This window comes from Oryctolagus cuniculus, chromosome 12, assembly GCF_964237555.1.
Source record: "Oryctolagus cuniculus chromosome 12, mOryCun1.1, whole genome shotgun sequence".
Classification (NCBI taxonomy): domain Eukaryota; kingdom Metazoa; phylum Chordata; class Mammalia; order Lagomorpha; family Leporidae; genus Oryctolagus; species Oryctolagus cuniculus.
The window spans coordinates 7,859,577-7,877,262 of NC_091443.1; the positions used below are offsets into that span (position 1 = coordinate 7,859,577).

Consider the following 17,686-nt stretch of genomic DNA (forward strand, 5'->3'; position numbering starts at 1 on the left):
TCGAGGTTCCAGCTAAGGGACTGCCCAGATCCTCAGGACGCTTGCGTTCTCTCCTTAGAACCTTCATTTGTCAGGCCGCTGAAATGACGCCTGTTGCTTACGCTAATTGCCGCGAGTCAGTGCTGATTCATTAGTGGCATAAAAATAATGAGGGAGCAAGACAGCGATTCCCCCCAGAGTGGTTTCCCAGGTCCAGACGCAAGGAGGGACGCATCCAAGCCAGGCCGCCCTGGGCCCCTGCAGGCAGGAGGCGGCCCTGGTGCCTCGCCCCCCGCCTCTGCCCTCGGAAGCGCTCTTTCCCCGGGCTGGCCCTAAGCGGGGCTGCGTCCTGCTGTTCCCGCTCCTGGAGAAGATCTGAGTTTGGACACTTTTCACACATCCCCGGGACCAGACACTGCAGAGACGGGGGTGCTGCGCCCAGGAGCCAGGAGCACGGAGACAAAGACGTGGTCAGTGCGGGGGCAGGGGGTGCTCCTGACACAATCCTTGGCTGAGGGAACAAGTGAAACCCAAGCCCAAAGGCACAGACCCCAGAGCAGGGTGTGGGAGGGGCCTTCCACTGGCCCAAGAGCTGCCTTCTGTGCCCTGATCTTGAACACCTGGTGGTGAAGAATTTTCCATGAAATATTTTGGAATGGCAGTTCCCCACAGGTAACCTCTCAAACCCAAGAAAATGGAATCACAGAGGAGGCACGACTACTGCCGTTTTCTTTAAAGTCTAAGTTTACAGAACTTTATGCAGAAAAAAATAGAATTGCAAGGAAAGTTATCAAAATGTTTGAAACTATTACCTTTGACAAATGAAATCCAGTGGACTTTGCTTTCCCCCACTTTTTCTACTCACTCACATTTGTTTCTAAACTACCTGCTGTTTTCATAATCAGGAAAAGTGCAATTGTCTTGGAAATGGCCTCAGAGCAGGGGTCCCAGGTACGGCATGGGCCCAGCAAGTTTGGAAAGACTCTGTAAAGGTGGGGGAGGGAGATGGCCCATCCCATACAAGCTCCCATCAAGATTTTCAATGATTCATAACAAACCTTCCCTCCTACATTGTATTTGTTTCACCCACTTGATGTTGTTACCAGCTTTTTGGTTTCTTTTTCTTTCTTAAGGTTTCCAATCACTTGAAGTGGAGATTTTTGCCATCAGACTACATCAATGACCAGTGATGGTGTGGGAACCACTCAGCCCGGCAGAGGGGCTGGGGTTCAGAGTCCCCCGGCGCAGAAGAGGCTGCTGGGGCAGGTGTCTGAGACTTCTGTGTGAGCTCAGGGGGAAAGCCTCGTGGGTGCCGGGCACGTGTTCACCAAGGGCGTTTACCATAGCTCTGCACGTGGCTTCAGGCTGCTTGGAGCTCTCATAGGAGACTGGCAGGGCGGGGCCTTCTGCTCACCTCATGCCCTCCCCAGCCATCCCATCAGTTTTGAAAGGCAGGATATGAAATTTGGGTCTTAGCCAGAACTGCTACAAAACCAGTAATGCTACTAAGGTCCATGGGAATACACAGATACATTATGTTCTAAAGATTTATGTATTTACTCCTTATAAATAGGATAAAGACACAGGGAGAGAGAGAGAGAGAGAGAGAGAGAGAGAGAGAGAGACTTTCCATGTACTCGTTCACTCCCCAAATGGCTGCAATAGCTGTGGCAGGCCAGGCTGAAGCCGAGGAGCTAGGAGCCTGGAACTCCATCCAAGTGTGTCTCATGTAGGTGATGGCAACCCAAGTACTTAAGCCATGATCTGTAGCTTTCCAGGTGCTGTAGCAGGAAGCTGGCTCAGAAGCTGAGTAGCGGGGTCAGCGCTGTGGCATAGTAGGCTAAGCCACTACCTATTGTGCCAGCATCCCATATGGGCACCGGTTTGAGTCCTGCTACTCTACTGCTCATCCAGCTCTCTGCTATGGCCTGGGAAAGCAGAAGACGGCCCAACTCTTTGGGCCCCTGCACCCATGTGGGAGACCCGGAAGAAGCTCCTGGCTCCCGGCTTCGGATTGGTGCAGCTCAGGCCATTGTGGCCATTTGGGAAGTGAACCAGTGGATGGAAGACCTCTCTCTCTCTACGTCTGCCTCTCTATAACTCTGCATTTCAAATAAATAAATAACATCTTTTAAAAGGGCAGCAGCAGCAGAGTAGCTGGAATAGATGGGACTCTAACTGGCACTCTGATGTGGGAGGTGGAAATCCCAACCTGTCGCTTCACCCGCTGAGCCATAATGCCCACCCCACATTACCATTCTAAAGGTGCCTCTATAAACTGCTGGTCCATGGGGTGCACTGCAGACCATCGGGCCTTGTATTTGCACATCTCATTGTGTCCCTGTGCCTGCAGTAAGAAGATAAAGAGGTGGTACAAGCCTGTTTTACAAATAAGGAAAATGACATAGAAAGTAGGTGAATGGGGCCGGCACTATGGCACAGAGAGTTAACGCCCTGGCCTGCAGTGCTGGCATCCCATATGGGCACCAGTTGGAGACCCGGCTGCTCCACTTTCAATCCAGCTCTCTGCTGTGGCCTGGGAAAGCAGTAGAAGATGGCCAAGTCCCTGGGCCCCTGCACCCACGTGACCATTGCAGCCAATTGTGGAGTGAACCAGCAAATGGAAAACCTCTCTCTCTCTATCTATCTCTATCTCTATCTCTATCTCTATCTCTATCTCTATCTCTATCTCTCTCTGCCTCTCCTTCTCTCTGTGTAACCCTGAATTTCAAATAAACAAATAAATATTTCTTTTAAAAAAAAGAAAGTAGGTGAATGGAGCAAAGAAAGCCGCATGACTGTTGGTTCCAGAGCCAGTGCAGAGCCCAGCCATGGATTCCACATCCAGGGCTCTCCACTGCACCATACAAGTTTCATGGGTCAGGCACGGGGATCACAGAGCATCGTCGTTTGCTCGTGGTTGCGAGCGCAGTGCTGTCTGTTGACTGCAGCAGGACACTTCTTCTATTTGAGCTCCTTCATGCCTTGGGTTCAGAGCTTCTCTGAAGCAGGACAGGGCACACCTACTGAGGACTCAGACAGGCAGTCTTTGAGAGGCTCTCATGAAAATGACAGCAGCAGATTCTTTCCAAATACCAGTCCCTATCTTCTTTCCCAGTAACATAACTGATTCAGAGCCAGTGATATTGTCTCTCGGCAAAGACTGTTTCCCAGCTTAGTTTGTAGCTGGATGTGTGCAGTATTCAGGAAAGCAAGCTCTGAATCATGAGGTAGAAGCTGACATTATGGGGGACAATTATGATGAATCTCCATTAAGGAGAGACAAACAGCTCTGCATTCTTTCTGCTATTATTCTCTCCTTCCTGTTTCAAAGACGGATTGTGGCTGAAATGGTTAGGGCTCCAGCAGCCACCTCGGATGGTGGAGAAAGCTTGGGTATGAAAGCCAAGGACAATCAATGGTGGCATCACCTAGAGGGAGCCTTAGGAGCTTCACACCAGCTCTTAGGGCCTTTCTGTAGACTGGGATGCGAGACGAAAATATCTTTGACCTTATTGTTTAGCTTCTGCTATGGGCAGCCAAACACAACTTCTGATACATGAAACAAGATCAAGATATCACTGACTTACTAGAGTGTAAGGGCTCATTGTCTGGGACTAATACCATGGGAGGAAATGTTAGATTGGGGGGGGGGGGGTTACAGGAGTCATGGATCCAAGAAATCTGGAAATTTCCTCCAGAGGAGTAAAATCTCTGGTTAGAACTAAGGATTTGCTCGATGTGGCCCCACTGTAAGGGGAGAGGACTGTGTACTGAGAAAAGGAGCCACAGGGAGAGGCCCCTGGGGTAGGTAAAGTTCATCACAAGACTCAGAGAGAGCTACTGAGCAAGAAAAAAAAATCATTATAAACATCCCTCTGGCTACTATGCCAAGAAGGAACTCAAAAGGCAAGTCTGAAAGCAGAGGACCATCTGAGGCTGTTAGAGGAATGCAGGTGAGACACCTGGGCACCCTGGACCTGGCAGGTGCTTGCAGTGGGAAGGAGTGAAAGGATGGACTTGCGTGATAGAGGCAGAGCAGTTGGCAGGCTGTGGAATGGGAAGGTCGAGAGACGGACTCCATTTGCTAGCTCGAGCCAATTTTAGAACAAGAGAGTCAGCTTGGCTTGTGTCAGGTCGTCCCCAAAGCCACTGCAAAAGCGTGTATTTCATAGGGACAGCTTAGTTTTCTAATCTCATCTGTGGGCATGGCAATGGGTCAGCCCCTGCTGAAAACATGTAACCAAGGCCTTTTTCCATCTACAAAGATAACTTTATATTATTATGGGGTTAACATTTAATGGGCGTTAACTTGTGGAGAAAACTTTCATGCTTCATGTGAAGGTTAAAAAGTGGTGAGTGGATTTGTAGCTAGCTGGGTAAGGACATGCCAGTTATCTTACAGAAAAGTGATCCAACTATGCTTACAGTCCAAATCCTGTAACAGCAATGCTCATAGCAATGCTGCCAGCCACAACTCTCACAGGTGATTTGGGGAAATGCTCTGAAATTGAGTGCATACGTATGCTGGGGCAGCAAGAAAGAACAGCCTGGAAATTAAAAAGCAAGCAAACAAACAAACAAAAAAACACCTGGCTAGAGGAGAGCAGCCTCACCTTGCATCCCCAAGGTTTGCTGAAGCCACCGTGTGCATGCAGTTAGACTGGCTGCCATAGGAGGGCAGTCTAACACGACACCAGCAGAACCAGCGCTGCTCCAAGCCGGCTCTCACAAATTGCCCAGGGCTTGGAGGACCAACACCCACAAGGCCCTTGAGGGAATTCTCTCACAGTGGAAAGAGCGCAGAATATGGGCTGGGGGATGCGCTGTTTCACCCAGGGACTGCCGTGGAGTTTACAAGAGGGATCAGAAGTGACCCAAACATCCAACGTAAAGAGGCAGCCAAGGAGATTATGAGAACTGTAAACTCCTAGGCTTTGTTTCATTTAAAAAGACAGAGACAGGTGGTGTTTTTGTTTTAAATGCTGGATACAAGGTGCCGTGTATGAGCACTACATTTATTTAAATATACAATTAAAACTAAATTACCATGGGAAATAGAAGCAGAAAAGATAAATGTTGTACACCTGGAAAACAGCACAAAGACAGCAATCACCACACAGTAGACGCAAGTCAGAAGCAAGAGCAAGACAAGTAAATTAGAAGGGAAAACGTCAAGCACCTACAAAAATCTTAACTCAGCAGTTCAATAATTCCCATTTTTTGGTAAAAGCAGAATATCAAGGAAAAATATGTTTACTTTAGATTCATGACATTAAAAGCCTACATGAGCCAATAAGGAAAACCTGAATGAAACATTCAATTGAAAAAAAACAATAATAAAATAAACCCACATAACAGATGAAAGAAGATAAAGATTAGGGAAAGAATGAGGAAAATACAAAACAGGAAAAAAAGGAAATGGAGTACTTTCTAGAAAAATACAAAGTAAAATAATGGACGCCAGAATAGGGAGAAAAATACATAAAACAAATTGAAAAAATAGAAAATAACCCTAGCATATGTATTTAGCGCTGTACCCCTGCTATATGAAACTCTGTAATTTATTAAAAGAATAAAGTTGTTTTGAATAAGGAAAATTTTTAAAGAAAAGAAGACTCAGAAGAGTAGATGTAGTGTGAAGGCTCTTACAGACATGCCCTATTAGGTTTATGATGTCAAGGAGCTGTTATCATTGGGATGGTGAGGTGCCCTAGTTCATACTGAGACTTGAACCAGATTTTCTGGATTCAAATCCTAGTTACACCCACCTTCCAGCTGTGTGACTATCAGCGGTTTCCTTAGCTTACTTGTGCCTCAGTTTCATCATCAATGAAATGGCAACAATAATAGTCCCCAACTCATAGAGCTACAGAGAGTTCAGGGGTTAATTCATACAAAGTGCTGTATGCAGACCAGTGTCTGGTCTCATGCTGAATGCCTACTAAATATTAGGTGTGGTCAGTATCTCATCTGTGTGCCTATGTGAATATAGTCAATTCTTGCCATCTGTGGGAGATTGGCTCCACGACCTCACAGATACCATATCCTGTGGATAGGCAAGTACCTCAGATAAAATGCTGCAGTCTAACACATACTCATCCTCTTGTATGCTGCAAATCTCTCTAGATTACTTATGACACTTAATAGAAATGGTATGTAAATAGCTGTTGTACTATATTATAATGATGGAGAAAGTCTGTAATTTTCAGTCTAGAGGTAACTTACATTTTAATATTTTCTATGTGACATTGGTTGAATCTATGTATGCAGAACCCTTGGATATGGAGGCTGGATATATACTTGTGTTTTTTTCTCCCAAAAGGAATACTAATAAAGCAGTGCCAGCAATTGTCCTTGGGAAATTGGTGGGGGGAAAGTTGGGGACACGTGGTGGAGGATGCTCCAACTCCAAGGGAGGCAGCCTTCTACTTCTACTTGTTCCCCACTGACTAATGAACGTCCCAAACACCCATGATCGCACACATTATGTGGGCAAGAGAAATCGTGGGACAGTTCCTTTCCTTTCCATTCTCCTCTGATTTAAAAAAAAAAATGTATTTTACATAGCATATCCCTGTCAGCACCACTATGTGAAACAGATGTAGCTGGCATGTCTCCAGAGGGATATTTGCCTAATCCAGAAATGGATCACTGTATCACTTCTAGCAGTATCAATGTTGTCACACTTCATGTATGATTATGCAACTTCATTTTATCAATTAAAAATATGACTGAGAGGGGTGGGCATTTAGCCTAGCATTTAAGATGCCCACATCCCATATCAGAGTGCTAGAGTTTTATTCTAGGATCCAGCTTTTGATTCCAGCTTCTTCCTACTGCAGACCCTGAGAGGCACTGATGATGACTCAAATGATGAAGGTCCTACTACCCTAGGAAACTTGGAATGTGGTCCTACCTCCAGACTTCCATCTGGCCAAGTCCCAGCTGGCCACTGCAATCCTTTGGGAGTGAGCAAGTGGATGGAAGTTCTCTCTCTCCCTCTGTATCTCTATCTCTATCTCTATCTCCCTATATCTATCTTTTTCAAGTAAATAAATTTTAAAAATGTCTTTGACAAATAAATTTCTGTATCAATACACAAATATCCACCTTACTTGTTAAAGTTGCATAGATTTCTCAGATGTGTTTGTGGTAATTTGTGTAACTGTTTTCCTATTCAGGAACATTGTTTGTTCCCAAGTTTTCACTATTGCCATCAACACTACAACCTTCACCTTTCCACATACCTATTTTTCTGTTTTTATCTATTATGTGTGTTTTTATGATGTTGTGTTACATCTGTAATATGAAATCATCTTTAAACCAAGGGCACAGGCAAGGAGAACATTGATTTGATTCCCAAACCCAAGAATTCTAGAGTGTACTTCATCCCTCAAAGCATGCAAGGAAGTATCAGGTACATGGAAACGTGGATGGCCAAACAGGAGCAAACCCTACAAACTATGAAGCTTGCAATTCCCCTCAGGACACTATTAGAAAGTACAAACATAAACCTGTGATTAGCAAGTGCTCAGATGTCACTGCATCCACCTCACAGTGGCATGTGTAGGGGCAAACTGCATTGAAACATCAAGGGCAAACACGTCTCTTGGTACAGTTGCCAATGATAGACTGACTGTTGGACTCAAGGATTGTGGCCTGGGCAGGTGTGCCCAATTTGTGTTCTGACTACCCTCATTACAACCAATGACAACCCTTTGCAAATACCTCCCTTCATTTATTTATCTTGTCTGTTTTCTAATAGGGTTACCGTTTCATGAGAAAATATCCACAATCAATTAAAGGTTATTTTTAGATTTATGTATTTGTTTATTTGAAAGGCAGAGTAGCAGAGAGAGAGAGAGAGAGAGGCCTTTCATCCACTGGTCCACTTTCCAAATGGCTACAACAACTGGGGCTGGGCCAGGCCAATGCCAGGAGCCAAGAGCCAGGAGCTTGGGTGCAGGGGCCCAAGCACTTGGGCCATCTTTCCGCTGCCTTCCTGGGTGAATCAGTAGGGAGCTGGATGGGAAGCAGAGCCTCTGGAACTCAAACAGGCATCACATGGGCTGGCTTCACGTGCTGTGCCATAACATCAACCCCTCAAATAGCTTTTTAGGTAAAAAGTGAAATACTATTTTTGTACCTCCTGATTTTCCTTCTCTGATCTTATGTATAAGCCACCGCAAGCCCTGTATTATTTATCAAAGCCAAAGTCCATTGTAGCAGCAGAAATCACTGCCAAATCGACAGCCTATGGAAGACACTGTCCAGACTCTTTGTGGGGCGAGGTGTCCCTTGGTGAGCTCCTGTGTCAGCAAAGCTGAGACACGGGGAGGTTGCGGTGGCCCCATTAAGTACCAGAGCAGAGCGAGTTGTTTTGTTTCATGAAACTACCGTGTGATCCTCTTCTGAACAGACAGTTTGATTTAGGAGAAAAAAGAAAGCAATTTGGCCATTCTTGTTCAAATTGTCACACTCACTGAAGAAGAAAATAAAATGAATGCATTCTGCTTAACCTCATGGTTGCAGGGTACAATATTGCAACAGGAATATCTGGAAAAGAAAAAAAGCCCACAGAAGTACAGTTTCTAGGAGACAAGTTTGTGGAAAATGCTAAGACCAAAAAGGAAGCATTGAATAAATTTCAGCTACTTATAAGAGTTGATTTTTTTTATCTATAGAATTTTCAGATGGCCTGGGAAAGAAACAGTCATGTTGCATTGTTCTGGCAGATTAATCTGAAAATTCCATTTTAATCATGTGACCCTTTTACTGAAACCCCCTGTGACAACACCGACCACATCAGCTGGTTTCACGCTCATTTCTGCCTTCAGACTACTCATGTCTCTCACACCTTCCTGTGTAGTTGGACTGGATCATCCATCAGTGTTCTGTTCTTAGCTGATTTCTGTGCTTTCTCCTACCATGAGCCCTGAAAGAGTTAAAGCAAAGGGTGATAAGAATTTGGAAAATGTGCTAAACTCTGATTTGAAAAGCACTCCTCAAGTTAAGGCCTGCGACAGTTTGGATATGGGCATCTCTCTAAAGCTCATGTGTTGGAAGCTTGATCCCCAGTGTGACAGTATTAAAAGGTGAGGGGACCTTTAAGAGGCGGGACCTAATTGGGTGGTATTAGGCCATTGGGGTCATTGCCCTTGGAAGATCCTAAGATCCTTCTTTTGGGGTGCTGGTTAGTTTCTAAGAGGAGGCTGCGATAAGAGAGTAAGACCGGCCCCTCCCTATTCTCTTTGACTTCCACTCTCACATGTGCTCCCACCATGATGCCAGCCACCATGATGCGATGCACAAGGGCCCTCACCAAGCCAATGCCTGCACCATGTCTGTGAACCTCCAAAACTGTGGACTCTTTGCTTTAAAAAAAAAAAATACTTATTTGAAAGGGAGGGAGGTGGGGATAAGAGAGACAAAGAGATATCTTCCGTTCACTGATTCACTCCCCAAATGGCTACAAAAGTCAGATCTGGACTAGGCCAAAGCCAGGAACCTGGAAATCCATTCAGGTCTCCCACATGAGTGGCAAGGGCCCAAGTACTCCAGCCATCTTCTGAGTTCCCAGGTGCATTAGTAGGGAGCCGGACCAAAGTGGATCAGCTGGGACCTCAACCATCACTACCCAGGCAGCAGCTTAAGCCACTGCACCACAGTGCCAGCTCCTAAACCTCTTTTCCTCATCCATTACCCAGCCCCAAGTACTTTCTTCCAGCAATAGGAAGCAGATAGTGTTACTGTCTGTTCCTCCTGTTCCCAAAGGCCATAGGATGAAGTGTTCTTGCTTGAACATAGTCTGACATCAACTTCTGTCCTTAAGCAATAGTATGCTGTTAACCATTGAGGGATGGATTATTCCAAATCCATGCCAACCTTGTTTCCTATGCCATCTTCTACTAGAGTCTGGGAAAACAAAAACTCAGCTTTCCCAGTTCCTAGGAAGTGTCATGTAACTCTGTTCCGACCTGTGAGATACAAAGGTAGCCTGCTAACCTCTTCAGAACCCTACTCCCACAGAACCTGCCTGGAACTCAGAGACAAAGGTTGACTGAGCTGTCACCTTCTTACAACCAAAATGGAGCTGCCGAGAAAATTCCTGAGCCTTAACTGCCCAATTACTTGGGCTCCTTGTAATGTAAGTGAAACAACTTCCTATTTGTGCTACTTTAGATTTCTGTTACTCATAGCCAAATGTAATCCCTAGACTAGATGATAAAGACCACAAAGATGATAGTCTCTCTGCAAAGACTTTATAACATGTTACAGGAGGCATGTGTCTAACCAACTAAAATATCAAACAGATTGTGAAATGTCATGGATTGATAGAGGCAAAGGTCATACTACGGAAGCAGAAACAGAAAGGATGGAGAAGGCTTGGATCTTTTCTGTACAGAATGAGGAGATTCCTTCTAGGCAAGGAGGATCAGAAACCCTACACCAAAGACACAACATGAAGAGAAGAATGGTGGCCAGAAAGGTAATGTTCAAGAATACTCGTATAGGTGGGCCAGTGCCATGGCTCAGCTGGCTAATCCTCCGCCTGTAGCGCCAGCACCCCGGGTTCTAGTCCTGGTTGGGGTGCCGGGTACTAGTTCCGGTGGCTCCTCTTCCAGTCCAACTCTGCTGTGGCCCGGGAGGGCAGCGGAGGATGGCCCAAGTGCTTGGGTCCCTGCACCCGCATGGGAGACTGGGAGGAAGTACCCGGATCCTGGCTTTGGATCGGCACAGCGCCAGCCATAGCGGCCATTAGGGGAGTGAATCAATGGAAGGAAGACCCTTCTCTCTGTCTCTCTCTCACTGTCTATAACTCTCTCTGTCTCTCTCTCTCTCTAACTCTGCTTGTCAAAAAATAAAAAAAAAAAGGAATACTCCTAGGTGGTTGGAGAACTGGACTGTGTTGAGTGAGAATAATGCTGTTGATCCTTTGATCTTGACATGGAAAACAGCTGTTTCAGCCATAGATGACCCTGAACTCTACTCTACCCCCTTCCTTCTGATGGCAGTATCATTCTCCATCTCATTGTCTTTGACAGCAAGAGGCCAGGTACAAATCATTAACTGTTACCCTACAAAGAAATAGAAAACAGTAGTTTTCAACAATTAATAATATAAAAATCTCAACAATTCTCTGTATACTAATGATTCTTGGCCAAAGGGGCTTTTTCCCTGCTGGGGGGCATGTGGCAATTTCAGGAAATATTTTGTATTGTCACAATTGGGTGTTACAACTGGAATCTATAGGTGGAGGACAAGGATGTTGGTAAATATCCTATGGGGCATACAATAGCCAGCTCCCAAGAGCAAAGAACCCCTGGGTCTCTAAAGTATCACAGTGCTGAGGTTCAGAAATCTTGCTTTTACATTATCTGATGGTGACCAGTGTAACCCCCAAGTGTGGCTTCCTCTCAAGAGTTGATTCAAGAGAAGTGAGGAAATGCCAACTTTTACTCATCATGGATCTGCCAATATATTTCTTTTTTCATTCTGAACAAAACTACGTTGGCTAAAGCCACATAATAACTCTGTTTAATGCCGTTAGATGTCCATATAACATAGAAGTCCTTCTAACAAGGTACATGGTAATAAACATGGGTTGACTAGATGAATGAGGAAACAGACGCCCTTTAAACAGGGTTCAAAACATGTGCCTTTTACAGTGAAGTTTGCTGGGGGTGGTAGGATAAGGCTGGTTTATTCGCTGTTGAGAATTCTAAGCCTTTGCATGAAACAACCCAGCACATTCTTACCACAGTTCTAAAGGCCATATTTATCATTTCATTAAAAGGATAGCCCATGCCAGGAATAACAGTAAGTTACAAAAGTAGTTTTCTTAGAAAAAAACTTTTTAAAAAATCATATTGAACTACAATGGGATTCAGCCTTTGTTAAGAACCGTGTTTAGATCACAGATGGAATATTGAGAACTGTGCTAAATCACAGATGGTATATTTTTTCCTATATTTCACAAAACAGGCTATTTCTACCACATTTTTTCCTTTTCCCATTTTGCTCTTGGTAATCCTGTAGATTGAAAAAAATCAAACTAAAAAGAAACGTGGAAACATTTACTTTTAGTGCTGTTTATAATCTTACTCTTTAGTGGATGGATACATCACTGAATATTCTGTGGCATAATTTACTTTAAAAAAACTTAGGGTGTAATTCATTTTAGGTGAGCAATTTGTTTTATGAGCCATGTATGTTTATTTGGGGTTGCGCTGGTTTTTTATTGGATGCAATAAAGACACTTCTTATCAATTGATTTGTTGTATCAGCAATGGGCTTCCTTCCAGAGTGAACCATGGCAGCTTTGCAGAGGACATTATCCAGCATATAATTTCACCACAGATATGAATCTGGGTTCATTAGGCCCCACTTGCACTGCCTATTATGACCTAATTTCTAGGATTCCTGCTGGATGGTGGCATTATCATTCCCCATGCAGAGTGCATAATATGGTTGTCAAATGGGTCCTCTCTCTTGGATGGTTCATCACATACACAACTTTGCATTGTGCCAACTTTTACACCAACTGATAAAATCAGAAGTTCAAAAGTTCACTTCCAATCACATGTGGCACAGAAATTTTAGCACATAAATAATCTACCTCTTGTGAATGATTAATAGCTGTGCAGGGCAGGAACCGGATGGGTTGATTACTGTTACGATGGTGTTAAAATACCTCCAGGAAACAATTCTTAATCCAGAAGTGGGTAAGTGCATTTCTGCTGCACATGGTGCAAGACACCAGCTTCCTATGAAGTCTGGGTCTGACGAGCACTGTCGTTTCAGGCTCAGCTGGCTTCCTGGGACTCCCAGACCACAGTATACCTTCCAAGTCCTGTTCCTAATGTTCTTATGTCAACACAGGATCAAACTCATTGACATTTTTCCAGTGTAAAAGATCACACCTCAAGAACTAAATGATGCTGGTGCAGATTTCACATAGGCACACAGCAGAATGTCCGGGGAGCATTGGTTTGCACTTCAGTAGTGTCATACATGAAACAGAACATAAGTGATAGACACCCACAGTAAGTAGAGTCAGAGATTTAACAGCTGTGCAAATGGGCTTGGGAATGTAAAATCAGGAAACTATGTCTTTATGAAAGTATTTTTTTAAATCCCCAGATATCACATCTGGTTGCATCAAGTTGTCATTATGACATAGTATTTAAGATGATTTAATGGGTTGCTGCAGAATGAGAATCTTGGAGTTTATTTAACTACCGTGCATTAACAGAATGTAGCTATTTAAACAATATTCTGACAGAGCAGATACAAAGATGTTCTTGGTGTTGTATAACTTTATTATACACTGTTTACTGTAGCCAGTATTCCTCTAGATATTCCAGCATAAACAGAATATATGGAAATGCAAGAGTGAAAGTGAGTCTTTGAGACAGAAATGTAAGGTGAGCAGTGCATACCATCACATAGGAAACTATTCTCCCTTGAAAATGTATGAGGTGTGTTGATGATGTACATACCTACGGGGCTGTCACAAGAAGAATGTGTCCATTACTCACACAATTTTGACAGGGCTTCTGAAAGTTAATGGGTCAGCCCCCAACGAGATGGGTGAGGACGTTGGATCTGGAAAGCTCCTGGCCTTGCTCCCATTCACATCCTCACACTCTCCTCTCCACCTCCCCTGTCAACAAGAGACTCTGGCACTCCCCTCAGACGTGTGCATCATTTACTGAGAATCTATATAGTTAGAGCAACTTCAGACAACTTACATGGGAGCAACCCCAAAAAGGAACAAAGTCATATCCCACTGTGCTGTTCTATCTACCCCATCATCACACGCTGGCTGCACCAGGTCACCCCGTGCTGGACATCAACTCAGAGAGTTTTTCCAACCTGGCCAAGTAGACAGGTAACTTTCCCTTACATTTCTATCCCTAAGGTGAATGTGATTTGCCCGGACATCCTCCTAATGTGCCATGAACTCCCAAGAAGCATGGTTAAATAAACAAACCATTACTGTGAACAGCAAACCCAGCACATTGCAATGGCTGAGGGAGGGCACAGCAAAACGTTGAATCAAACAATAAGTTAATTTTGGTGGGGGGAAAAAGTTTGAAATAGTGTATTTGGGAGATTTTCAAAATGCTCATGGAAAATTAATATGATGAGAATATCATGCATGGACTTCAAAATTTCTTTGCACCGAAATAAACCTATCTTTTCAATCCATTTTCCATGAACTTTTTGAAGTGTCCTCCATGGTATGGAGGTATTTTAAAGGACACAAGCTCCTCCTGCTCAGTGATTTTCCACCCACATGACAGCAAGTGCACAACAAGATCCAGGCAGCAGAAGTCAGGATAAGAACAAGAAGAGGGTCAAAGAGCTTGCACCCATAGCCTCCTAAGAGCAGTTTCCAGAGGCTGACACATGTGAGCTCACATTCCTCTGGACAAGATATACTGTTCATGGTCACTACTGGTGTGCAAGAATAGACCAGAAAACTCAGCTTTTCTTCTGAGGAACTATGTGTCCAAGCAAAATCCTACCATTACAGAAGAACCAGTACAGTTGCTATCGATGGGGACATAGGCATCTACATTTGGACTTTTAAGATTTCTACTGGCACATTGTTTCTTGGATTAGTCTTATCATCTAACTTTAAAATAATAAACAGGCTTTTATCTCTTGAGTCATTGATTGATTAGTAATAGCTACTTGAGGAGTCTTAAAGTGTGGCAGCAGTGAAAAAAAGCTCTACAATCCACTAGTGATGTCTGTAATGGATTCAGAATAAGAGAGTAGGGACTAAGATACCTTCTCTTTTACATCCCTGTTCTCACACTCTCACTAGGCATTGAATTTAAAAGTATGGCACAGGTTCTACAAATCCAGCAACACAACAGTAACAAATGCTAATAACATTTCCATGTCACATCACTAAAATAGTAAAGTTATGTAGGGACAGAGCTACCGTGAGATAATAAAGTCTTTTTTTATCAGCTATAATTTGGGTTTGTATAGATTGTGTTCTAAGCAGAGCAATGGACTTTCATTCAGCTCACCTAATAATTAGTGGCAGATCCAGAATTAGAACTTAGTACCTTCAGCAACAATAGGATGCTCTTTCCATGCCCTATATAAGGATACTGTGAAAAACATATTTAAACAATAAGGTATAGCATATTTCAAAATAGCTGGAAGAGAGGATTCTTAATGTTCTCAGAACAAGGAACCAATAAATGCTTGAGGAAATGGAATGGTTAACTACTCTTCCACGCCCTGCATATGAGTACCATGCATGAATCAGTTTGTACACCACAAGTAAGTCCACTTACAAGAAATAAACAGTTTGACTCCTCTCTGAGTGGACTTTCTTAGATCTCTAAAATACGTTGATGCAATATGTTAAAAACAACAAGGCAGAACAACTGTTTATTATCTACTGATGATTCTCTCTTCAAGATTTGGGTCTTTTCTGTTACCAAATTCCCAAAGTACTCGATGAGATCAAATGAAATATTCAATTGGCAAACTCAAAATTCCAACAAAAAATAAATAAGGAAGCCTGTTAGCATCTGGGTAACAAGTACTAATAGAAAATTCCCTTCTGACTTTGCTATGTTTGCAGACATGCATACATAAACACGAACTGCAGTATTATAAGAGCTGACATGGAAGCACACACAAGGCCCTGGAGGTGCACAGGAGCCACCTGCTACCACATCAGGTATGGATGAGCAAGCAGGATGTCAGAGTCACTCATGGAAGAAGAGTGCAGAGCTGGCCAGGGAAGGAGGAGCAGATGACAAGACTGAGAGGGTGTATGCACACCAGAGCACTTGGAGGGAAGTAGGGAGCAGGAGGGGAAGTAGAGAAGAGGATCCTGAGAGGGATGTGGGCATGTGGATGAGGCTTTGCTTTCTGCCACTGGAAGGTTTTTAAGCAGAGAAGCCAGATAATCACATGCACTTTGAGAAAGTCCATTATGGAGAAACTAGGCTGGAATGACCAAAGCCAGAGGCAGGGGGAACAGGTGAGAAGTGAGCAGAGCCCAAAACAGAGCTCTTCCTCTGGGAGCCATGTTCTCTGAAGGATTTATGGAAGTCCTGAGATTATTTGTCCAAGCATGGGGATGAGCATGTCTCTGAGGGAAAGCCTAATGAAGCCCTTAAAAAGAGGACAATAACACCTTAAAACTCAAAAACAGCCACTGTGATGGAATAAAGAAACAGAGACAGATTTAGGAGTTGACATTGAAGTTCTAAGTGAAAAGAATAGGATTATTTTAAAATATTGATTGATTTATTGGAAGGTCAGAATTACAGAGAGATAGAGATAGAGATATAGAAAGGGAGGGAGAGAGAGAGAGAGAGAGAGAATCTTTCATCTGCTGGTTCACTCTCTACATGGCCTGAAGAGTCAGGGCTAGCCCAGGCTGAAGCCATGAGCCAGGAACTTCATCTAGGTCTCCTGCGTGGGTGCAGAAGTCCAAGCACTTGGGCCACCTTCTGATACTTCTCCCAGGTGTATGATGAGGGAACTGGATGGGAAGTAGAGCAGCCAAGACTCGAACCGGCACCCATATGGGATGGCATTGTCTCAGGTGGCATTTTTTTCACCTGCTATCCCACAATACTGGCCCCCAAAAGAATAGGATTTCATAGGCAGCAATTTCTGTTTAATTTTTTTACAACCAAAAAAAGCGAAAGTCTTATCAATGGGCAGAGTATTTTTGACTCATGTTTCACAAACACAAAATTCAGGAATCCACATGTGTTCAGGGACCTTGACACAGATTTCTGGTATGATGATCAATATTCCATCTTCCTCACCCTACAAGTACTCTCTTACTTGTTGAATCATGTATCCCAAAGTTTAGCTTGAAAACTAGATTCCTTGTAAATTCAAGTTTCTAAGAGAGATTGTTGAAGAAGACTTTCAATAGAATTTGGAGAAAAGGGAAGTATTGAGGGGCATCAAATCTCAAAATTCTAATCACAAAAAGTTGGGCAGAAAATGAAGCAACAGCAGCAGCAAGGTAAATAAGGAAAGACAATCTAGAACCTCTGACACGTTGTTGAGCACTATAAACCTTCCCCAAAAAATGACTTCTACAGGTATCTTCCTTCAGAAGTGTGCACACAATTTCAAGAAGTTCACAGAACCCTTGCAATCCAAGAGCTTCAATCTCACACTGGAAGCCAGTGTAGGATTCCTTAGTCTTGATAAGTCTGCTTTCTCACAACTTAAACTCTATTCTCATATAAATTACCCCCATTGACGTTTACATTGGTCCCATTTGCTCTCAATTAATTTCTTATGTGATAAAACTACCAAGTCTAAAAGGAAACTGATCCCAATTCCCATTTTGTTGACCTGTCACCCTAATGGCATACCAATCCCAAATATGCTACCAATCCTACACTGTGTTATGCTTTCATGTGCAAAGAATGCTTTCCAATCTCAGTGTTAGCATCTGATCTTAGAGCCACGTAATCAGAACCCTTGTCCACGGTGTGGATCTATAGGTGTCATCAAAGATCCCTCCTACTGAAACAAGCAGTTCCTTGTTCTGGAAATTATACTAATAGATTCTAAAAAGTAAGTCCAAACCCAGCAGCGGTCTTGCCTTCTTAATAGATTAGGGGAAAGAATAATTTGAAGGGAAAAATTACAGCAAATTCCATACTGCTCTTTCTTTCTCCCACATTGCAGT

At 43.5% G+C, this 17,686-nt stretch overlaps 1 long non-coding RNA gene across 15 annotated transcripts in view; it reads right to left on the bottom strand.

Annotated features, from left to right (window-relative positions):
* Positions 1-3,089: 3,089 nt before the first annotated feature.
* LOC103352189 (uncharacterized) overlaps positions 3,090-17,686 on the bottom strand; it is a 54,374-nt gene continuing 39,777 nt past the window's right edge. For 14 of the 15 annotated variants that reach the window (XR_007910595.2, XR_011380547.1, XR_001795601.3 and 11 more), the window contains one exon: positions 3,090-8,917. This is a non-coding gene — a long non-coding RNA (uncharacterized lncRNA). Of the gene's footprint in view, positions 8,918-10,977; positions 11,061-17,686 lie in introns of all 15 variants that reach the window. The other variant, XR_007910604.2, reaches the window with a different exon arrangement.